Below are 20,871 nucleotides of genomic sequence, written 5' to 3'. Positions count from 1 at the left end.
AGCCCTTTATCAAGGTATTTCTGACTCTGACAGGATGGGCAGGAAAGGACCATTTCACCCAATTGGATGTAAGAAGGCCTTGGAGAGAATGATGTGGCCAACAATAAATTTGCAGAAAAATTCAATGAAGTCTAATAAACAAGCCACCCAGTATTCTTAGCATTTATTGATGCCAACGACAAATAATTTCTCACCAGCAAAGATACCAGTCCAAGATACCCACTTCAGCACAAAAAGAGAATAACAAAGAGAAGAAAATATGATTACGACTCATGCTGCTTTTTAAATGGCGGAATCAATCACACAGAATGAAAACTTGAAGATGAATATAGAAATTTTTCTGACATGTATGTCAAAGTGAAATCATCTGGGAAAACCCAATCAGAACATTAATGAGATTCATGCATGTATTCACTGTCAGAGACTGGATATGTGTCAACATAAAATCTTATTTTCTTGTTAGCTATTTAGTAAATTTGTTCTCTCACACCTAGAATATATATGCAAGTTATTCAAAGTTATTTCACTAATCCTCTAATCATAATTCTTGATTGAGTGTAACAAACATCATGCTTTTATGTTAAATAACTAAACTGAAACAAATTTGATGTTCTGAATATTCAAAGATCAACTAATATTTAGAAAGAGAAAGATGATGAATGATTAAGTTGCAGATCTGCCAGATTTGCTGCAAATTCCCAGTACACTGCTCTATCTTTGGTCTATTTAACATACATTAAAACCTTGGTATCCAGCACCTACGGGGATTGGTAAATGCCGTAAAAGTGAATTTTCTGCTTGCTTGAGATTGTGTTGTGTGATTGGTGAACTAACTGTGAGATGCTACAATTTTAAACTTCCATTTCTTTTTACCTAGTTATTTTCCATAATTTTTTTGCTGGTTGCTTGAATTCTGGATATCAGGGATGTTACTGTAATATGTTTTATTGTGTACATTTTAACAAAGAAAATAGAGCAACTCAATCAATACATTTGAATATTAAAAATGTAAAAAGTAGTTATCACAGAAAGTGAATTGGAAGCAAGACCCTCAAGGAATAATCTTTTTTGAAGCAGGATAATAACTCTTATGGGGCTATGAATTCTTTGATTTAACCAGCTTTTTGTACAAAAAGTTAACCATGAGCAAGACTATTTACCTTCTTCGGGCCTTATACCTTTAACACAGCTCCCAGTAATGCACCATTCAATTTTGTAACTTCGGTTTTTATAAACAAAGAGATAGTTAAAACATTATCAAACATACTGTGGAAAATTATTTCATCTGATTCTCGAAAGCGGACTCTTTTTTCTGATCTTGTTCTGTGTGAAACATGGTTTTCATTTCTCGACAACTTGGATCTCTTCCTCAGTATTGATGAAGGGCATTTATTCGTAAACTCCTGCTGGTTTCAAAATATGCAACACTAGACCTTAAAATCCATACATAAATTCTCCACTTAATATTAATATTAATATTATTTAATAAGGAACAATTTTTAAGTAAATAATAATTTTCTCATATTGAAATATATTTTCACAGAAGAATATTTTCTTCCCAAAAATCCATGAAAATCACAGAGAGAATGAACATTCTAACTCTAGATGAAATGCCTGTATATCCTGGTCTATTAAAAATAGAAAAGGAAAGAAATTCCAGATGCTCTGGCCTCCATTTTGAATTCTCCTTTGCAATGGGATAATACAAGTAGTGAAGGACTACTAACTAATGTGTGTTTTTTTACATAAAAAGGGTGGAAGTGCTTCTCACTGACTAACATAGGTACTAACATCCAAAACATAGGTATTCTTGTGGTTAGTAAGGGATTACTTAAAGAGATATGTAAGTGAAAAAAGGTTGAGAACCACTGGAATAAACAAACATTACAGGATTGATGAGCAAATGAGCTGGTTGAGGAACTCATCAGGTCAGGCAGCATCCATGGGTAGAAATGGTTAGTCAACATTTTGGGTCGGGTTCCTTTGGCAAGAGGATCTCCACCCGAAGTGTTGACTGACAAGTTTTACTCCATGGATGCTGCCTGAACCCACTGAGTTCCTCCAGCAGCTCTTAGTTTGGTGAAGATCCCAGTATCTGCAGTTTTGTGTTTCACAAGAATGATGTTATTGGCTTGGAGAGGGTCCAGAGTTGATTTACATGAATTTTGCCAGAACTGGAATATTTAGATGGATTAATATTTCTTTATTTGGAAGATAGGAAGCTGAGGGAAGAGGTAATCTGCTAGACAAAATTATGAGAAATCTAGACGGAATAAATAAAGAGGATCTAATCCCCTTAGCAAAAAGTAATTGATGCAAAAATCAGATGGGAAGATGAGGAAGATTTTGTTTTCACCCATAGAGTGGTTGAGGAACTATTGCCTGAAGGGCAGAAACATTTGTCACATTCTAAAAACTCTTGGATGTTTACATCAAGAAGTGTATAACCCAGTACTGTATTTTCACTCATATTATGCTCACATACATATAATGTGCACAAGCTTATAAAGTGCAGAAAATCATAAATTGAGCAAAACTATTTTTGTATAGCATGCACATGCGGATATAATATTCTACATTGCGATTTACAAGAGCAATTTGCACTTATTTGGGACCTGAGACAAAACATATTCCATAGTCCCAGTATCTGCCACTGTTAATTTCCCACAGTTACCACCCAATCAACTTCCCCCAGAGGTGTCAATCACCCAATATATAGTTGATATCTTTCCTGCAACATGTTAACAAGCTTTTGGAGAGGAATTAACTAAATGGATCGAAGACAGGCTTTAGAGTTAAGCAGGATTTTTTAAATTATATCATGATTTAAAAAGCCTTTCTTTAAATTCTATCCTGTTAAAAATAGCATGCAATTGAGAATTTTATTGTTTGTCTTGATGGAGTGGGATGAAAAAACTGATGCCCATAGGGCAGATTCATCCTAATGTTGTCTCAGATCAGAGGCACTTGATATATTAATCTCATCCCTCAGGGACAGGGTTTGGCCAATTAAGGTGCAGTGCCCTAGATCAAAATTTCCCACACCAGCTATAAATTCTGCGCATTCTTTCATTGCCGCTATTACATTCCCACACTCGCTATAACATTTCCATGGTTGCTGTAAATTGCCATTTTGACTTTCCTAAGCCTGCTATAAATTGTGTGCATTCTTTCAACGTGTAAAAAATATTCTCATATAGCATGCACACGCATATAATGTATGGGGGAGTGGGTGTACCTGGTTTGTAAAAAACTCATATAATGCGTGTGTTATATGTGTAAAAATATGGTGGTGGTTTTGAATTAAGTGCAGCAATGTGGGGTTATGTTTGTTAGCTCATTAATGACTAGTACACAAATACAATGATCCAAATAGTCTTATTGTGTAGCAGGTTCTGAGAGTAATTTTGTTTCTAATAATGACCCATGAATCAACACCTACTTTTTGACTCTTGTTCAAAAGGAATAGAACTTGAGGTGTCAATAACACAAGGGCTGATTACCCAATCCATCCTCCAGCAATGAAGTCATATTCAAAGTGAGCAAAAATGAGAAAAATATCTAATGAAATATCCTCTGATCCCTCAGTATAGTTGAGGACAAAGTAATGCACTATTGAGTGAATTTAACTTATAATTCAAATTCACTGATCCTTATCATATATTTTAATTATTACTGCCAATTTTAAAGAAAATAAAATATTGCTCTACAAATTCTGCAGTAATTTTGGAGGAATTATCTTTTCATTCTCACAGGAGTGAAACACTGTGATTGCAGTAAAAAGACAAGAATGCTGGAGGAAGTCAGCAGGTCTTGCAGTGTCCATAGGAGGTAAAGATACATTCCCAACATTTCAGACATGGGCCCTACTTTGAAGAAGGGTTCGGGCCTTATCTGTCCATTTTATACATCTTTAAATCCTATGGATGCTATGAGACCTGCTGACTTCCTCCAACATTCTTGTGCTTTCATTCTCACAGGTCTGATTACTTTCAATGGTCCTAGAGAATGGAAAAACATAAAAATATCAATTTACTTAGAGAAACAGAATTTTATATAGGCATGTTTGACAGGTTTTATCACAAACAATTTTGCTATGATTTCTAACTGTATGCCAAATTAAAATCTTTTCATCCATTCTCATGAATAAATGACAAAAGAGAATTAAAGATAAAGCAATTAAGATGAACAGGATCATGTGAAAAGATAAAAGGGCCATTCTAGAGCCAAATTCACTTCCAGATTTGTGAATCATGTTATCAAGGAATATTTGGTCTGATTGGATTTCCATTAATGAGCTATAAATATAAAAAATAATTAACTGTGTCTGTGGTGCTAATTAATCTTCCTTGATGGTGAGTTCAAGACTAAGTACACCTTCCTTACCCCCTCACCTGCCCACCTCCTTACAATAAATACTACATGTACCTCCTGTTTGTGGCTCACCTTTGCTGTTAACACATTTGTTTTATGCATTTTGGCATCTGCAGTGCTTTCAAATGACTGGTAAAACTTTACTGGAAATATCTTGTAGTTGAAGAGCAGTAATGTCAGAATGGAATGGTCGTCCTATATCTAGACAAAGTGGGAAAATATAGCACAATATTGTTTGTCAGTAATCAGAAGGCAGAAGATGTTGCAAATACACTATACATCAAACCGTGCTTGTATATAGAGAGAAATTATCATGCTTCACATTGACAACCATTCATCAGAACTAGAAAAATGTTAGAGATAACAAATCTTAAGCAAAAATGAGACAGGGAAAGTTGGAACATGCAAGGGGGGGATCATGCAGATTTGGTATGCAGGACAGGAGAAAAATTTGTGATAAGGTTGGAGGCACAAAAATGATTAATCAGCTGAAGGACTGCACTCACCAGTTGGTCTGGAAGGCTGCCATATGCTTATTCAAGATGAGCTGGTGTTTCTTGAGCACATGCTGAGTTTCACTGTAAGTTTATAAGAATCTCAGGTCAGAAGTTGGGTGAAGACCACATGTCCAGGACAATACTTGTGAATCAAAGGTTTACCATAAACACTGTCCTCTAATATCTATCCAATATCAATAAAGAGGAGATTTCAGCAAAAACAACAAATATTCTGTACTAAATCTGGAGTGCACATAACATGAAAAAAGTGTTGGGCTACAATGCATCTTCCATCTCTTTTGCATGAAATTGGTCATGGTGTCATAGAAGAAAGTGGAGGTGAGGCCAAGATATGTCTGGCTATGGCATCATAATGGAGGTTGTGGAAGTAGTCTGTTAAATGCAGTGGTTCTCAACTACTCACATACCACTTTAAGTAATCCCTATGCCATATGCCATAGGTACTCTGTGATTAGTAAGGGATTGCTCAAGGTGGTATGTGGGTGGAAAGAAAAAGGTTGAAAATCACTGTTTTAATCATACCTAATTCACGGTTTCATAACTCCAAATGAAATGGGCCAATGGCAATTTTTCTCAAGCAAATTATTTCAGTAATAATTGGGTCTAGAACAGTGATTCTCAGTATTTCCTTTTCACTCACATATCACATATCAGGTACGTACCACGGTTGAAAGTAGTATGCGTGTAATAGTCAACCCCCTAATTTTAACCTAAAAATTGGTCCACAAAATTTGGCTATGTACTTTTTGATTATTGAAACTAATACAAATTAGCAATTTAAAAACTACATACATGTATAAATATTATTACTTACATGTATTTCTTAATATTTGTATGAAACTTTTGTAACAAAATGTGCATGTAAGAGTAAAAATATGTATGCAATATTTTTTCAAGTCTTGCAGCTCTGAAACATCTACAGTTTATCATTTGTGGCTCTTACGTTAAGCAAGTTTGGCCACCCCGTGTACTAGTCCAAAGAGCTATTCCATGCACATTCCAGGAATTCTTCCTCCACTATATTATTGCTGAATTGGTTTGGGCAGTTGAGTTACATATCAAAGTCACCCATGGTTACTTAAATACACTTGTTATACAAATATTTAATTTCCAGTTTAGTCCAACCCCTACATTCCTGTTTGATGGCCATTAGATGGCCAGTCCATATGCTCAGCCCCGTGGTGTCACTTATTGAATCCATATTGATTCTAATCTTCATTTTCTGAATTAATAGCTGACTGCATCCTTCACTTTCAATGTTATTCCACCTCCTACTCTGTTTTGCTTGTCTTTCTTAAATATTAAATTTCCTTGGACATTTAGGCTACTGCCTTGGTCATCCAGCAACTATGTTCATGAAATGGCAAGCACATTGTACCACTTACACTTCTCTATGTTGTTAATTCCTCCATTTTGTGAGATACAGGCCCTGAAACTGCACTGATACTCAAAGGAGTGAGCAGGGGTGGAATGAAAATGTTCCTATATCCTGTGAAAATAAGAGGGTGTTCAGAGATAAATAGAACCAAGCAAGAGGATGGGTGGTATTCAAGGAGTGTTAGGGGCAAGAAATTGAATTTTTTTTAGAGCCAGGAAGCATTAAAGGAATGGTAATAAAGTTGGGAAGAAACTCAATAAAAAATTAAGTGTAGATGGGAAGGAATAAAGTTTATGAAGAAAGAACAGGTGAAAGCAATGGATCAATAGCCTTGTTGGTGGATCAGTAGAAGGCAGAAAGGGCCTGTGATTCATTAGGTGCCTTTGGCAGAAGATTAGGTGGCAGGGTTGGTGGGGACCCTGCACAGAAGATGAAACCATTAATAGACATGATAGTTTGATGTTTGGAGGTGCAGGGAAGAGGATGAGAAAGATTCAGAGCATTGGTGCAGAAACCATAAAGGTCAGTTTGCCAATTAACATCAACTTTCTTTTTGCATTTAATATTTTCAAGGAAAAAACATAGAAGTAACATTATATAAATTATTTAAATGTCTTATGATAAAAGAAAATAAATTATAAATACAAACAGAAGACAAAATACTTGCAGAAAATGATCAGGTAGAGCAGGGGTGTCAAACTCAAATTCACGGAGGGCCAAAATTAAAAACTTGGACTAAGTCGTGGGCCGAACTAAATATTTATTGAACATTTTCAACAACATCTGCATGTTTTCTCTTCTTTCAACATATGTAATGTTAAAGCTTTTCTTATTAAAATAAATGTTTAATAATAGCTTTGGTTAAACTCTTTCCAGAAGAAGCATTAACAAATGAGAAATAAAATATTCAATGAATAATATTTCTCTATAGCCTTTAAGCTCCTTTTAAATGTATTTTTTTCACAAGTCAAAAAAATAACAACTTGCTTCAATGAAAATCCAATTTTTCAACTATGAACAGTCCAAAGTTAACCAAAGAAAATATTAATCCAAGCTTAGCTTGCTCCACTGTGATTTACTCTGATGCACCTGGGTCTAAAGCAGATACTTGGCATCTCTTCTTAGATGCAAGTTCATCAAACTGTGGGGTCAGAGTTTGCCTCCCACCTGTCTTGAAAGGTCCTGTTTTCTGTCTTTCGTTTGGCCATTTTTCGTAAGGGGTTTATTACACGTGAGTTGGGCGACAGGTCGCAGATGTTAATGAAAGTAAAGAGAGGAGGTGGGGGGGATTAGTGGGCTGACGGGCTGGTGCCAACGCATTTGCAAAGCATTCTGGGATTTGTAGTATTAGCTGTGCATGCGCTATACTGGCACGGCGGCCAGTGGGCCAGCTCTGATACATATTTGATATGATCTTGCGGGCCAAATATAATTATATCACGGGCCAAATTTGGCCCGCGAGCCTGAGTTTGACATGTGTGAGGTAGACGAATGCATATGCAGAACAAAAGAAAAAAGGTTTAACAAATTCAGAGCAGTTTTACAGGGTAGAAACGTCGATAATGTATCTTTACCTCCTATGGATGCTGCAAGACCTGCTGAGTTCCTCCAGCATGTCTGTGTTATTGTATTTGAGAGGTTCCAACAGCTCAGTGGTTAGAGCACTGGTTTGTAAACCAGGGGTTGCGAGTTTGTTCCTCGCTGGGGCCTCATTTCTGTGAGGGGCACTGGACAAAGTGGGGCAATGCTCTGTCTTCCATACAGTAGACAAAGTTAAAGAATTTCATGTATGGTACATTCTAATTGTTCTATTGCGTGACTATAATGAAACCTTTAATTACTCAGAGCACTTTTAAGCTAGGATCAAAAGCCTTTCATTAAAAGTGACCATCCCCATCAATCACATTAATCTTGCAGAAATACAAAATAAAGTTACCTGTTTTGTTGTCGACTTTACATTCAGAAGTTCACACCTTCCGATAGTGGCTGAGTTTCCACTGACATATACTTCCTAATGCAACAAAAACAAAACATCAGAATTGAAAACATTAACCCAGGTCATTCATTACACCAGCCTTGTTAAAGTTATTCAATCCACTTCATGTTCAGATCAGGTTGTGCAAAGATTTTCCTTGCCACTGCCATTCCACAAGAGTGAGACGATATTATTATGTGTGCTCGGATGGATTTTGGATGGAAATGCCTGTATTTCCTCTTGCCCACTATCAGTGTCATCAAGTTCAAGATTTTCATGCATGAAAGCTGAAAAACCTCTCATTAGTCATTTTCTGGGGAAATTGCAGTGGATCAAGGTAGCTGTTAGTACCTCTACATTTCTTCATTGTGTTTACTTGGATGATTTAGACTTTTATTTTCAGCTCCTTTTAAAAATGTTTTTTAAAACTTTAATTGTTTTTAACAGCTATGAAATATTTTTCTACATTTCAATTTAGAAGCAGGATATGTTGGGCTGAAATGCAATGATGGATCCAAGTGACAATTCCCCAACATAATGTTCGAGTGTGTCAGCAAAACTAAATTCTGTGACAGTGTACTGATGGAATCTGCAGTACTAGAGGAATGTGTACTAAACTGGTCTACCTAATGGAAGTAAGATATTTACTTCCATTAGGGATGTTCTTGCAATGGAGGGAGTGCAGAAGCGATTCACCAGGCTGATACCTGGAATGGCAGGAATGACTTATGAGGAAAGATTGCGCAAATTGGGATTGTACTCGCTGGAGTTTAGAAGATTGAGAGGGGATCTCATAGAGACATATAAAATTCTGCCAGGACTGGACAGAATGGATGCAGATGGGATGTTTCCAAGGATGGGAAAATCCAGAATCTGGGGCCATGGTTTGAGGATAATAGGCAAACCATTTAGGACCGAGATGAGGAGGAATTTCTTTACCCAGAGAGTGGTGAATCTGTGGAATTCATTGCCACAGAGGGCAGTAGAGGCAGGTTCATTAAATCTATTTAAGAGGGAATTAGATCTATTTCTTCAGTATAAGGGTATTAAAGATTACGGAGAGAAGCCGGGGACGGGGTACTGAACTTTAAGATCAGCCATGATCTTGTTGAATGGCGGAGCAGGCTCGAAGGGTCGAATGACCTACTCCTGCTCCTATCCTCCATGTTTCTATGTTTTAAGCATTGAAAGTAGTTCAGATGAGGTTTATTGGAAAGCATTGACTATCTTATGAGGAAAGGCTAGCGCTCAGCTTGATACTGCTGCTATTTGGGAGAGTTAGCAGTGATTCTATGGGGTTTTAATGGAGCAGATGTGAAAAGGATGATTCTTCTTCTGAGAGCATCTTGAATTGTGTGATACGCCTTGACAATAAAGTGTGGTTCAAAGAAAGTTGCCACACTTTGCCATCCTCGATAAAGAATAGTCTTTGAATGTACTTTTCAGGAAAGGAAATTAGATTGTTGACAAGAAAGGGGATAAAAATTTACTACTGGCACCCAGGAATACAGAATTATTGTTCAAGCAGTTGGAACAATCCTTAAAACTTAGCAAGAATAGGTTTACTTGGTACTTTGAACCAAGGTGTGGCTGTCAGATTCTTAATTATATTTGTGGTGGTTATGAATAATGTTACAATTGAGAGGAATTTTGATTAGGAAAGAGAGGCAGTAGGAAATGGCCAAGGATAGAAACATGGGGCATTGAGCAACATTTTCTTGCTTTCAGGCACTTGACACTAGAAGGAGAAGAGAAAGGCAAATATTCCAAATTTGGCATCACCAATGTCTTAAACAACTTCAACATACGAACTCCTATGCTCAATACTTTGATTTTTAAGGCAAAGATGTCAATAGCTTTCTTTACAGCCTGTCCACCTGAAATGCCACTTCCAGGGAACAATGTATCTGTATTCCCAGATTTCTCTGTTCCTCTGCACTTCTCAGTACCTTATTATTTAGTGTGTATGTTCTACCTTGGTTTGCCCTTCCAAAATGCAACATCTCATACTTGTCTGCATTAAATTCCATCTGCCATTTTTTGGTCCATTTTCCCAGTTGGTCCAGATCCCTCTGCAAGCTTTGAAAATCTTCCTTGCTGTCCACTACACCTCTTATCTTTGTGTCATCAGCAAACTTACCGATACAATTTACTAAATTATCATCCAGATCATTGATTAGACAACAAACAACAATGGTCCCAACATGGATCCCTGAGGCACACCACTAGCCACAGGTCTCCAGTCTGAGAAGCAATTGTTCACTACCATTCTCTGTTTTCTCCCACACAGCCAATTATGAATCCAGTTTACAACTTCTCCATGGATACCTACTGCCATAATCTTCTGAACTAACCTCCCATGTGGGACCTTGTCAAAGGCTTTACTAAAGTCCATGTAGACAACATCCATAGCTTTTCCTTCATCTATTTTCTTGGTAACCTCCTCAAAAAACTCTACCTCAGTAAACACAACCTACCACGCACAAAGCCATGCTGACTGTCCTTAATCAGCCCATGACTGTCCAAATACCTATATATCCTGTCTTTCAGAACTCCTTCTAATAATTTACTTACAACTGACATCCAACTCACTGGCTTAAAATTACCTGGTTCATTTTTGGAGCCTTTTTTAAACAATGGGACAACACGAGTTACCCCTCCCCCCACCCCCACCCTCCCCAATCCTCTGGCACCTCACCTCTGGCTAATCAAATTTTGAATATATCAGCCAGGGCCCCTAAAATTTCTACACTAGTCTCTCTCAAGGTCGGAGGGAATATCATATCTGGCCCGGGGATTTGTCTAACTTTATTTGCAGCAAGCACCTCTTCCTCCTTAATCTCTATCTGTTCCGTAACCCTTCTGTTTGTTTCCCTTCCTTCCTTATGCATTATGCCAGTTTCCAGAGTAACTACTGATGCAAAAACTTGTTGAAGATCTCCCCCATTACATGAGCTCCTCACATATTTGACCACTCTGAATCTCTAGGGGACCAATTTTGTCCCTTACTATTCTTTTATTCTTTATATACTTATAGAAACCTTTCAGATTTATCTTCATATTATCTGACAGAGCAACCTCATGTCTTCTTTTTTCCTTCCTGATTTCTTTCTTGAATATTTTCTTGCTTTTTCTGTCCTCTTCAAGTACTTCATTAGCTCCTTGTTGCCTATACCTGCTATACACCTCTCTCTTCTTCTTAACCAGATCGCCAATATCCCTTGAAAACCAGGGTTCCCTATGCCTATTAACTTTGCCTTTAATCCTGACAGGAATATGCAAACTCTGCACTCTCAAGATTTTGCCCTTGAAGGCCTTCCTCTTACTTAACACACTCATTGCCCTGGAGTCAGGGCAATGGGAGTAGGAATAAGGTAAGGGTGTTAGATACAATAATGATGAGTGTTCAAAAAATTCAAGGAAAAGGGATTATCTGAAATGTAGCTGATTAAAAGGTAGGAGTTGTATCCTACCAAGCATAAGCAAAAAGATTTTCAGCCAGGAAGTTGGCAAGGAACAAAAACAACAGAGGAGATTAGGCAGAGTGGTGAAGGATGAAATAACTAAGAAGGCACCAGAATGATAGGAGAACAGAAGTAAAATGGTGGAACATTCCTTTTCATATTCATCATTCACAAACTGAAAGAACGGCCAACTTCTTTCTGCATGGAAACAAACTTATCAGAATTTTAATTTATATCTTGGATCCAAGTCCAGTTAACACACTGGAGTGGACTTGTTCCAATCCCTGCAATATTTTTAAAGCAGCACACAAATTCAGATAATTTACTAAATACCTTAACAAAATTAGAATGACTTGTTTTGACTTGTGCAGGTATATATTGTGAAATCATGCTATAAAATATATCCTACAAATAAATGGGTTTGGGATGCATTCGTCCTCGTCATCTCTTTACGTTCAGAGAACCGCATCAAATAACACTCAGATCCAAGTGGGCTGTTTTTGTTGGACATAGAACAAGTGTAGCTCTTATGTTTAGTTTATAGAGCAGATGCTGTCAGATGCTTTCAAATGATGGAAAACATACCTCACCCCTGCATTCTGAAGCAAGATGTGACCTGGAAACAGTCATAAAAATGAAAAATGTCCATTAAATGGATGAATTTATACACAAGGATCAGAAAAAAATAACAAATATTATTGATCTGACAACATAATAGTTATCTAAATGTTGTATGTACATTGTTACAAGAATATACATTCATCTTTACATTAATTAGAAATAACATCTATAATTTAATTCCGATAAGTAGATTTATCAAAGTATAAATTTTCTGAAATGTACTCAGGAGTTATGGATTCCCCATGACATTTCATACTTGCACTGAGATTCTGAGAAATCCTCTTTACATTGGTGAGCTGTTGAGGGAGTACAGTACATTACACTATATATCATAATTTCCAGTTTCTAAATAAAAACACGAACATTTTTTTCTGTAGAGCCAGTAATAGATGTAATAACAAATCATAATTCCATAAATGATCAGCAAATTATGTCTCAAAAATTTCAAGAATCATAAGGTTGACATTTTATCAATTTGTCTTATTTGCCACATTTTCTTCTCTGCTTAGTATTGTCAAGGCTTTTTTAAAATTCCACAGAGGTCCCATCAAATTTGAAATTCATATGATATGTTTTCTTCTGGGCCAACATTACCAGTATGAAGGCTAAAGCCACAGTCAATCAGAAATGATGGAGACCCATTGTTCATGTGCCCAACACAGGACTCTCAAAGCAGGCAGATGACTCTAAATCCAATCATAGCAAGAGATTAAGTAGGCAGAACAATACTGAGCATTAAAACCTCCTTGAAAAAAATCTTCTTTGGTCCATAGTTGCTCAGAATGAAAAAGGATCCAGGGTGGTGCTGAGATCCAAGTCTTTGTTGGAAGCAAGCGGAAGGTCAACAAAATGATGAGAGAGGTGCTAAGAACTAAGGACCACCTGATACATTAAATACCTCCTTTTCTACATGTGGCAGAGTCTGAGGATCCCATATTGACCTAATTAGCTGGCTCAGAAAGTCAAAACTCTATTGGAAGCAAGTCCTCTAGGACACTGAGTAACTGCCTATGAAAAGAAAAGGACAGGAACATTGACATTTGATATTGTTAATTGCTTCAATAATGCAAGCAATTAATCAGAAAAAAAATTACTGTTATCAATATTTGACAAAGCATAATGGGGAAAATATAATTCCTTTTTCATTGACAGGTATTCATCTCATTTATTAGTTAAGTTATTCTGAGAGGGATCCCTCAAAACTATGCTTTTTTTTCAGTGCGTAAACTAAAAATAGACTTCCAGCTGGATTTTCACCATTTCAATAATAATCCCATATTAAAGACTGCCATTGATGGTTTGAATGAATTTCCTTCAAGGCAATATTTTCTCCCCAAAGGCCTTAACTACTTGCTGGAATTTGAATCCATGGACATTTGCTATCATCTGGCATTTTTCCCCAATTGGCTAATCAACAAGTACCAGCTGACAGCGAGGATCAGTACACAATTAGACTTTGAGGAACATTTCAGCCAAAGCACTCTCAATCAATGTCCACTTGTGGACTTGGAGCAGAAATTCCTGGATAGCATCAGGCCGAAAAACATTTGCAGCCGCACTGCTGCTGTATAATGGCAAAGATCAGGAATTTCAGGATGGGATGGATCGCAGCTAGGCCTGTCCAGTCTATTCTTGGCTTTAAGATGACTGACTATACCTGCTGATTCTTCAGGAGATCAGAAGATATAGGTTCAAAATTGCAGTGGCCTCATAAACTTTAAAATGTATCAATCAGCATTCAAATTTTGAGAGCAGATTAGGAAATATTAAATCCATTCCCATTTAAGATATTTCTGGAAATCATCAAGGTTCAAAATCTAAAACTTTGCCCATTATAAGCCCATTTTTCAAAATAAATCTTTCTAGCAACAGATACATATATTTTGTGAAATTATTATCCAGTTCTGTCATTAGGTATAAAAAAAGCAGAAGCAAGGCTAACTTTACATGCCAGCAGAAGTTGTTTTCACAGGATAATTTGAGGATAGTGCCTACCGTGACAGGATAATTTCTTCTCTGCGACTTCATCTATCCTGTATGCAGACCTATATGGGGTTATAGATGGGAAAGCAACTGCTTACTGTCTGGAGTTGAGAATCATTTGATGGCAGCATAACAAGGGAACTCCCAACTACAGCTCGATCTCCCACCTTGTTCACTGGCTGCAGCAGCTTCTACTCTTTTGGAACTGTTTCACAATTAAAGAAGTAATTTAGCTCAAACATTAACAAGCAGCTGCTAACGCTATGTTCATTGGAGTATTAACTATATTTCATTTGCTGAAGGTTCATACCAAATTATTAAATCCTTTGTTAGTACAGAATTGGTGCCATATAAAAGGACAACTGCTTATATTGTACCATAGCTTCAAAGGAATTGGCTGAGTAATTGCAGGCAAGTTAGTTTAACTTTTGTGGTGGAAAATTACTCATTTGTATTCCTGATCACCTGACTAGATTTTCAGAGGTGGTTCAATGAGGGCAGTGAGTTTGAATTAGATCATTTGGAATTTTAACAAATCTTCCAATAATACCTTGATGAAGGGCTCAAGCTTGAAATATTGGTTATGTATCTTTATCTTTGCTACATAATGTACACTGTTTGAACTACGGAGTTTCTCGAGAATTGTGTTTTTGTTTCCAATATTGAAAGCTTCTCAGAAAGATAAACTCTCAAGACATTTGAAAGAGACGGACAAATTTTAACTCAATGGCAGAAACAAAGGGTAATAATTGTTCATATGAATAGCTGGTATTCCATACAGACTCCTGTTTTCTGGAACCTAGATCGATGCTTTAGACTCAAATATAAGGGGGGAGGGCATGATAAAGGTGTTTTCAATTTTACAAATATAAGTTGAGTTTGAAAAGGAAAGTCTTGGATTGATGGAGGGATGAATCACTTGCGCAATAAAGTAAGAAATAATGCATTTGGGGAGTGCAAAAGGTGAATGAATATGCAACAAGTAGCAGATAGTGAATGGTATGGAGGTCCTTTAAAGAGAACATGATAAGTGAATATTGAAAAGGGGAAAGCATACAGGATGCTTTATTAGATGCTGCATAAAAGATAAGACTGGTGAGTTATGCGAGAATTGTATCTAACACTATTTGGGCTGCAGCTTGAACTCAATGATAGTTCTTATCACCACATTGCAGGGAAGGTGTGATTACACAGAAAAGGGAGTAGAGGAGATTTTCCAGAATGTTGTCAGGATTGGAAAATGTTAACATTTGGAAAGATTTGATATACAAGGTTGAGAGCATTTAAAAAAATGCAGATCCTGATATCTTGAGCAAAGATGAAGGTTTCCAGACCCACAATGTTGACTGACCATTTTCATCATAGATGCTGCATTGACTTCCTCCAATAGCTCATTGATAAGCAAGGTTGTTTTCTTTGGAACTAAAGAGGCTTGGTTGCACTGCCTAAAATTATGTACACACAGAGATTGTACTTCCCTTAGAAGAATAATCAAATACCAGAGCATGTAGAGCTAAAGTAATTGATGGAAGCATTTAAATCTCAAGCAGTCTTTTTTTTCTTTATTAGAAATTGTTAGGGGTCTGGAATTCAAGCAAGTCGTAACAATAATAAATTTTTATTGTGCTTCATCCAAATCGAGGCCTAATTCTTTACTTCTTATATTACCTAGAAGAAGGATCTCTGGATTTTTTGGTATGTTGATTTTTGTGATTTTATTTAATACCTGATTTAGATCTTCCCAAAACTTTTCCACTTTCTCGCATGCCCAAATTGCATGTACTGTTGTTCCCGTTTCCTTCTTACAAAGATTTATTATGATAGCCTTAGCTGTAGCAAAAAAAATATAATGTCAACCTGGAAATCAGAAGATAGCCTGAGAATACAGCAATGGTACATAGAAATGAATAAATGTATTCCATTGGAAAAAAATAACATATAATTTAAGAAATATCATCACAGTATTCGAACAAATTTGGGAACCGTACATGGAACACAACAGAGAGGGCCTACCGTGGACCTCCACCCCCTAAAATGACAGAATGAGAAGAAGACTAAATGAACTGACCCAGTGTGTAAAAGTAGATGACATAATTTTCTTGTTTATTTTCATTGTGTGATGACATTGTTTAATGCATTGTATATGTTGAACGTTTAGTGGGTGGGAAGGAGGGGGGGAAGGGAGGGGGAAAAGGGGAGAAAATAACACTGTGTATATTCAAGAGGGAAATGTTTGTGTGCATTTTGGTCAGTATGGTTCATAGTGTGAAAAATTTTTAAAAATTTAAAAAAAAGAAAGTGAGTAGTATCAAGAGACAAACACCAGCTCTTCAAACCCATTCTATCATTCAAAGTGATCTGTGCTGGCCGCAGCCCATTCCTCGCCATAGACATCAGTTTTTAGCCCATGTCACACTGGCTAACTTGTAAATTGGCCTTTCAATGAACCAGTTAAAGGAGCCATTTATGCCGTTCACACTGAACCACTATTAACCTGCTCTCTGCATCCTTTCACACTCACCACCAGGCATCCCCGGAGAGAGGGGCACCTATCCTTCACAGGTGATATCTAAATAATGCATTGAGCGATGGCGGATACACCCTCCCAGAATTCCAGAATTCCATGTGGCAGAGAAACCCCTCCATGGTCAATGCATACAGTCCTTTCTCTGCCACACAGAATTCTGGGAGGGTAGATCTGCCATCATGTTTTTCTCTCTCTCTCTCTCTCTCTCTCTCTCTCTCTCTCTCTCTCTCTCTCTCTCTTCCCCCCCCCCCACTCAATTCTCTCCACAGTTGTGAATGTTTTCAGCTGGTACTAGCCCTTAAAGTGACAGTCACTAAATGAAATACCTCCCCCAACAAAGAAAATTTTGTGCTTCAAGAGCAAACCTAGAAAGTTTGAAATAATACATTCACTCTTGTTACATGATATAATACAGACAAATACATTTTTCTGCAACGTTGCAAACTTAACATCTTGAAAGGCAATCAACATTATCCATGTCTATAATATGTTAGCATTAAATAATATTCTTGCAGAATTAGAATTCAGTTAATAATCATCCAGTTTTGTTTTTCATTTAACTCAAGAACACTGAGGTCTTACGGTCAGTATACACAACAAGAGGTCCCTGAGCTGTGCAGATGTAAATATTGAAACACTGCAAAGGCAGTACAAGTGATAATAATTCTTGTTCTATGGTAGAATTATTATTTTGATTTTCATTAAATTTCTTGGATAAGCATGTCACTGGATGGTCAATGTTATCACAACCATATAATAACAGACTTAAGTGCAGGCTGGTGTCAGAAAATGGCTCTCAGTTTATCAAATGTTTCCTGACAAAGATCTGTCCAAACAAACTTTTCACCCTTCTGCAGAAGGTTAGTCAAAGGAAGGGTGATATCAGCAAAATTTTAATGGAACTTTCTATAATACCCTATCATTCCCAAAAACCTCTTAACAGCATTCTTACTCATGGGAATGGGAAACTCAGAAATTGTATGAACTTTCACCTGAAAAGGTGCCAACTTGCCTTGACCAACAACATAACAAAGATAAGTTACAGTAGCATGGCCAAATTCACTTTTAGCTAAATTAACAATAATGTTTGCTTTTGAAAGTTTGTCAAACAATTTCTCTAACTCAGAGATGTGTGCTTCCCCATAAACAAATCATCAATATAAGCATCCACATGCTCTAAACCTTGAATCACAGAATTAATCGTTTTTTGGGATGTATCAGGGGCATTTTTCATTCCAAATGGTAAAACATTGTATTCATATAACCCTGATGGGGTCACAAATGCAGAAATTTCCCTACCTCTCTCTGTTAAGGGAGCACACCAGTAACCTTTTACTAAGTCCATCTTAGTAAGAAACTTTTCAACCTTGTCCACGCAATCATCCACCCTAGGAATAGGATAAACATCTGTCTTTCTTACCTCATTAACATTTCTATAATCAGTGCAAAATCTAACTGCCCCATCTGATTTAGGCACCAGGACACAAGCTGAACTCCAATCTGAGGTAGATGGTCTAATAATATCTTTCATTAATACATATTCAATCTCTTGATCTTCCAGTCTGCACTTTTCAACATTCATTTGATATGGATGTGGTTTGATAGATTTGCCATCACCAACGTCAACATCATGACAAGTTATTGAGATTCTCCGAGTTCCTCATAATCCCTCAGTAGAACCTCCTTCCTAATCCTACCTCTGTCCTTAATGCCTCTATGGATTATGACAATGGGATCCTCCATTTCTCACTCTATTTTTCTCCAGTCCAGAAGAGACATCCTTAGCACTAGCATCAGGCAGCCAATACAGCCTTTGGTTCTCATGAAGAGCCACGACTTGCTGAATTAGTGCAGAAAGTTGGATTTAGGGAGGGAAACTCTTTTTTGTATTTGCGATGGACTTGATGGGCTGAATGACCTCCTTCTGTGTTATAAATTTTATATGAGCCTATTATTCAAATTGATGCAGGTCAACTTGCAAAAACATAGTAAATAAATAAATACCACTCCTAATGTTTCCTGTTCCACACTGAGACAGAATATCAGATCTCTTTCTGATGATGATCAGATTGCCTTTATCGTACAGTAGATTAATTATTTAGATGTAAAGGTGCTTACGGCATAGGTAGGGTTTCTTAATTTGTATCTGAGGTTTGTGATTATCATGACATGTTTTAAAAAGGCAGTCTTACCCTGAGAATTAACCTAAAAACTTGTTAGGAAAGCAAATATTCTTACTACTGAAAATTGACCTGTACATTCATATAAATAATTCCCTTTTGTGAAACTGTTTCTCTACATTTAAAGACAAAAGATTAATTATTTTCCATTTCAGTTCTTTTTTAAGATGAGCTATTCTAACATGGACAGAAATATAGATGTTTTCATCATATTAGTGTAGCTTTAAAAAAAAATGTAGGCTGCAGCAAGATAATTCAGACCTTGTAGGAGTATTTAATGTGTACTTTATTTAAAGACGTACAAGCCTTACATCCAAAACTTAGTAAAGAATGTCATTAACATCTATTCAAAAGCACGTGCTTTAGAGGATCAAAGATATTAAGCATTCATTATGTAAGAGCATTCAGAAGTTAAAACACCATGCCAAAGCAATAATGAATAATAAGATGTGGTTCCAAGAGATTATTTTAATAATCATCAAACTATACAATAAAATACATGGCATATAATAGCAAAATTTGACTGATAGAATGATAATTGTCAACACTAGGGGTGTGAAATGGGCAGACACACAACTGATGAAGTTCATTGATGAAAGAATGTGGCAGAACTTAGAGAAAGATTGAAAAAATGTCTTTATTATGGGATGCTTAAAGGTGACTATGACTTTAAGGCTGTTACCTCATTCAGTAAAAAGTCACATGATTAACTGCTCTGAGGTTACAACAGCTGTCCGTAGGGGCTTGCTGTATGTGCTCTGAGAGTCCTGTGGAATAAACAGCCATGCAGTACACAGCTCCAGGTCTGTTCAGTTCTACACTCACAAGGTCATACAAAGTACTTGATGACAAGGTGCAAGATTATGAAAAGTGTGTATTGTAGAAAGTGAGGCAACAAATTGGAGAACATTCCAAGTCTAGCAAAGAGGAGCTTGTGAACAACTGTGTAAAATGTTAGCACAAACACGAACTGTGCACACTGTGAGGTTTGAAGAGTCAACAAAGGACTCAGTACCTACTCAGAAATTGGCTAGGCCTACAGTGTTACAGATATAATAGGAGGGTATGATAATGAAGCCATGTGGAAATCAGCAGGAAAAGGACATCCCTTCTGTTGATTGATCTAAAGCATTTTGTAGTTTGGTTTAATTAAATTGTAACATTATGGAGCCATTTTTCCCAGTGCCTTCAGAAACAGTTGAGAGGTACAAATTTGGATTCTGCAATCAGAGTTCAGGGAAAAATCAGCATCTTTATTGTTGAATTAAGGAAATTGTTGTGTCATACCAGCTTGAACATGTTTTCAGAGCATGTACAAGATCAATTTGTATATGGACCAGGTAACTTGACCAAGAGAGGCAAGGAAATGTTATTTTGTCTGGGCAACTGTTTGACTCTATCATGGCCTTAAATGCAGTGTTATTCATCAACTACAGTTTGACATTCAACACCATCATACCAGCAAAACCTACTACCAAGCTAAAGAATCTGGGACTCTGTTTACCCATCTGCAATTGGATCCTCAGCTTCTTCATTGCCTAATCAGTATGATTGGTGACATGGACTCCTCCACACTAACCATTAACCTAGGGGCACACCAAGGGTGTATGCTTAATCCCCTAGTCTATTTCCTGTAAACTCATGACTGCATACCCAAGTTAGGCTGCAACTCAATTTACAAATTTGCTGATGACTCCGACATTGTTAGCCAAATAACTAGAAACGAAGAGTCAGAATACAGGTTGGAAATCGAGAATCTGGTCAGGTGGTGCCAGAACAACAATCTTGCTTGCAACATAAAAATAAAGGAGTGCATTGTTAATTTGAGGAAGGAGAGGCCAAGGGACCATG

General features: G+C 37.0%; 1 long non-coding RNA gene across 4 annotated transcripts in view; it reads right to left on the bottom strand.

The window, feature by feature from the left end:
* The window catches only part of LOC138753487 (uncharacterized), a 49,831-nt gene that overhangs the window by 12,791 nt on the left and 16,169 nt on the right, over positions 1–20,871 (bottom strand). The window contains exons 2-8 of one of the 4 annotated variants that reach the window (XR_011351198.1): positions 16,040–16,143; positions 14,326–14,375; positions 12,295–12,325; positions 8,207–8,281; positions 4,881–4,952; positions 4,447–4,575; positions 1,268–1,403 (exon numbers count right to left, since the gene is read on the bottom strand). This is a non-coding gene — a long non-coding RNA (uncharacterized lncRNA). Of the gene's footprint in view, positions 1–1,267; positions 1,407–4,446; positions 4,576–4,880; positions 4,953–8,206; positions 8,282–12,294; positions 12,326–14,325; positions 14,376–16,039; positions 16,144–20,871 lie in introns of all 4 variants that reach the window. The other 3 variants (XR_011351199.1, XR_011351197.1, XR_011351196.1) reach the window with 3 other exon arrangements.

Source organism: Narcine bancroftii, chromosome 2, assembly GCF_036971445.1.
Source record: "Narcine bancroftii isolate sNarBan1 chromosome 2, sNarBan1.hap1, whole genome shotgun sequence".
Taxonomy (NCBI): domain Eukaryota; kingdom Metazoa; phylum Chordata; class Chondrichthyes; order Torpediniformes; family Narcinidae; genus Narcine; species Narcine bancroftii.
This window is presented reverse-complemented; position numbering and strand designations above follow the sequence as displayed.